Raw genomic sequence first — 4,471 nt, 5'->3', positions numbered from 1 at the left:
ACCTGCCTCTAATGAACCTGTGTTGGTTGCCCCTAAGCATAATCTCCCCTGCTGGCCCCTCGTGGACATGTGCCAGAATAATTCTCTCAAAAAGCTTACCCAGGATCGAGGTAAGACTAACTGGCCTTTGTTTCCCGGGTCCTCCTTCCTCCCTTTTTTGAAGATGGGAACCACACTTGCCCTCTTCTAGTCCTCTGGCACCACACCAGAGCACCACAAGTGCTCGTACAGCCGTACCAGGCGTCCCACAATGACCTCAGCTAATTCCCTCAGCACTCTGGGGTGGAGATCATCCGGACCAGCTGATTTAGATACATCCAGTCCCTCCAGAAGTTCCCTGACTAGATCCTCACTGAAACCTTGGCCTAGGTGTGCCTCCGTTGGGGCCTGGTGGGGGCCTGGTGGGGGGCTGATCCAGTCCCTGCTCAGGAAAATGGAGGCAAAGAAGTCGTTAAATAAGTTAGCTTTGTCATCCAGTGTGACAGCCAAATTTCCTAGCGTGTCCTGCAGGGGCCCCACCTTACTCAGTACCTTCATTTGCCCCCTATGTATTTAAAAAAGAACTTTTTGTTGTCCTTGATCCAGGAAGCTAGTCCCAGTTCCATCTCTGCCTTGGCCTTCCTGAGTGCCCCCCTACATCCCCAAGCAACCACAGTATAATCCTCCCTGGTGATGGCCCCTCCCTGCCATTGGGTGTACGCCGTCCTTTTAGCTAGGAGACATTCCCGGATGCTTTTGGTGAGCCATGGGGGCTTTTGTGCCCTCCTGCTCCCTTTGATCCATGTTGGGATGACCTCCCTTTGGGCTTGGAGGATCATCTCCTTAAGGAGCAACCACTCTCCTTGGACACCTGGCTCCCCTCCCCTCTGGGACCTCCGTGCCTCCCCGACTATTCTCCTTAGCTCATTGAAGTCCGCCCTCCTGAAATCTAGGGCTGCTGCCTTGCTGCAGGCCTTTGCCACCTTGTGCTGGATGGTGAATTCCAGCAGGCGATGATCGCTGGGCAGAGCAACACGGGTGATTTTGTGGTAGGTGATGTCTGCTATAATCCACCAGACCAGGAGGATGCGGTGGATGAGGCTTTCTTGAAACAGCTAGCACAAGTTTCCCAATCACAGGCCCTGGTTCTCATGGGAGACTTCAGTAACACTGACATCTGCAGGGAGGGCAATCCAGGAAGTTTTTGGAGGGTGTTGGGGACAATTTTCTGGTGCAACTGTTGGAGAGACCAGCTAAGGGCCATATTCTTCTTGACCTGCAGCTCATAAACAAGGAAGATTTGGTGGGGGATGTAGTAGTGGATGGCAACTTGAGCAGCAGTGACCATGAGATGATTGAGTTCAGGATCCTGAGGAAAGGAAGGAAGGAGAGCAGCTGAGTAAGGACCTGGGACTTCAGAAAAGCAGATATTGACTCACTGAGGGAACTGATCCCCTGGGAGGCCAGTCTGAGGGGAAGAGGAGTCCAGGACAGTTGGTCACACTTTAAAGAAATCTTACTGAGGGTGCAGGGGCAAACCATCCCGATGTGCAGGAAGACTAGCAAGTATGGCAGAAGATGGGCTTGGCTTAGCAAGGAACTCTTCAGTGAGCTAAAACACAAAAAGGAAGCTTACAAGAAATAGAAACTTGGACAAACAACTTGGGAGGAGTATAAGAGTATTGTTCAAGCATGCAGGGATGAAATCAGGAAGACCAACAAATCTCTGCAACAAATTGAAGGATTGGATCAAAATAAATCTCATGAGGTTCATTAAAGAGATGTGCAAAGTCCTGCACTTAGGATGGAACAATCCCATGTGCCGGTACAGGTTGGGGACCGACTGGCTAAACAGCAACTCTGCAGAAAAGGACCTAGGGGTTACAGTAGACAATAAGCTAAATATAAGCCAACGGTGCACCCCTTTTGCAAAGAAGGCTAATGGCATACTGGGATACATTAGTAGGAGCCGGCAACACTGGTGAGACCACATCTGGAGTACTGTGTCCAGTTTTGGGCCGCCCCACTACAGAAAGGATGAGGAAAAATTGGAGAGAATTCAATGGAAGAAAACCAAAATGGTAAGAGTGCTGGGCCACATGACTTCTGAGGAGAGGCTGAGGCAACTGAAGAAGAGAAGACTGAGGAGAGACTTAATAGCAGCCTTTAACTACCTGAATGGTGGTTCCAGAGAGGTTGGAGCTGGACTGTTCTCGGTGGTGGCAGATAACAAAACAAGGAACAATGGGCTCAAGTTGCAGCTAGGGAAGTTTAGGTTAGATATTAAGAAGAACTTTCTCACTCAGAGGGTAGTAAAGCACTGGAACAGTTTACCCAGACAGTTGTGGACTCTCCGTCCTTGGAGGTTTTTAAGACCTGATTTGACAAAGCCTTGGCTTGGATGATATCGTTGGGGATAGGCCCACTTTAATTAGGGTGTAGACTAGATGACCTCCAGAGGTTGCTTCCAACACATATTTTCTATGATTTAATCTGGGAATTTTGCTCTAATTTTCTCCAGGGAACCCAGCCAATGGGATGCTTTTTGGTCCTCACTCCACTGGGCTGCATGTGGAATCACTTGCTCACTACAGTCAATCAAGAGCCAAGCATGTGCAGGCAGGTTCCCACCAATCTGAGACTTTTGCTTCAATTTTCTCCAATGGGCAGGATGCTGAGACAGTCTATGAAATCCAAGACTGTCCTGGCCAATCCAGAACGTATGGTCACCCTACCTAAAAACCATAAGGCAGAGGTGATGAGCAAGGATCCTGGTTTTCCCATATAAAAAATCACAAATTCCCTGATAAAAACCTGTGATTAAAATGAAAGGCCCCTCACTCCCCGCTACAACCCCCCCAGCCCTGCTGGTGCCCCTCACTCCCCACCAGTGCCCCGGCCCTCCACGTGCCCCTTACTTTCCCCCCATAGCCCTGCTTATGCCCTTCACGCCCCCCTCCCCCAACCCCCACAGCCCTGCTGGTGCTCCTCACCCCCTACCTACAGCCCTCTGACCCCCCAGCCCTTCCACAGCGGGACCCCAGCTGCCAGGGCTATGGGGCCAGTGACCCAGGTCCACAGCCCCCTACCCCTAGCAGGAGGCAGCAAGTGCTGCAGTGGAGCAGAGCCCAGCTCCCCCTTCCTCTCTGCCTTCTGCAGGCTCAGGCAGGGGTGGGGCCAGCTCCCTGCTGTTGCATGCATTCGCAATCCCGTGGGACAGGGGGACCTGTGTCTCCAGATCTATACTTGTGAGGGCTGGCATGGGCTGTCAGCTGTGGGCTCAGGCTCTCATCCTGCCTCCCCCGGGGCCTTCACAGCCCAGTGGGTATGACCCGGTGCTGCAGGGCACAATGGGGCCACACAGGAAAACTGCTTGCTGCTGCAAGCTCCTCACTGCCCTTGCGATGCATTCTCTGAATGTGTGGCAGCAGTGAGGGGCACAACCCCATGCTGCCACCCCCAGTGCTGCCATGTGGGCAGAAGATGTGTCACCAGGGCAATGTGGAGCTCACAGCATCAAGCCTGGCCTCTCTGAATCCCTATCATTTACATTACAAAATGAATTCAGGCTACCACAATGTCAAACTGTAGTCTGATCATGTCCTTGTCTTATCACTGTCCTTTTATTTTTATTCCCTCTTCCTGTTTGTGTCTCTCATACACTTCCTTTCACTCGTTCTCCTTTTCGGTTTTTCTATTTTTTTATTGTTGGGTTTAGCTATGGTAAAAATAAAATTAAGGTTCATGTTATGTTTATATTATCGTTACAGTGACATTTATGATTATGGGTTAAGATTAGGTTCATAATTTAGCATCTGGGATTCATTTAAGTTAGGATCAGGGTTTGGTGATAGGGTTGAGTTCAAAATTATTGGTTAGGCTTAGGACAAATGTCTTAGGGTCTGAGGTACAGCTAGAATTAGATATTACAGGTATGATTAAATGGATGTTGATTAGGTTGGTGTTAGGTTTAGGAAAGCTTCAGGGATACCTATGATTATTTCAAGGGAGCTTAGGTTTGAGCATTAACCATAAGGTCAAACACCCATCTTTGGTTAAGGTTAAAAGTTAAAGGGACCTGTAATGGGGCCCCTACCCCATTACTAAGAGGGGGAGGGAGCCCAGGGCTCACCAGCCAGCCCAGCATTTCCAGCTCAGCAAGACTCATAGGTTGCGTCCAGATGAGCCCGCATGTGCCTCTTGCAGCGTCTCAAACTTCTTTGAGACGCTGCAAGAGGCACATGCAGGAATGAGAAAATGTTATACAGGGGTCAAAAAACCCACAAACAAAAAATGTGGGGCTGGGCCCTCCACAGAGATTCTCTGGCTGCCAGAGCATCTCTATGGTTGGCCCTTGCCCTGGTGCTGAAGCACACTGCCTGCCCGTGCCAGGCAGGATGCATGCCAGCAGCAGGGAGCTGGACCCGGGCTTCAGTGCCCATAAGTAAGGGGTTGGGGGGGCTGGAGGATGCGGGGGACAATAGGGGGACAT

This window comes from Crocodylus porosus, unplaced genomic scaffold (assembly GCF_001723895.1).
Source record: "Crocodylus porosus isolate Cpor-Errol unplaced genomic scaffold, CroPor_comp1, whole genome shotgun sequence".
NCBI classification, from domain to species: Eukaryota; Metazoa; Chordata; order Crocodylia; family Crocodylidae; genus Crocodylus; species Crocodylus porosus.
This window is presented reverse-complemented; position numbering follows the sequence as displayed.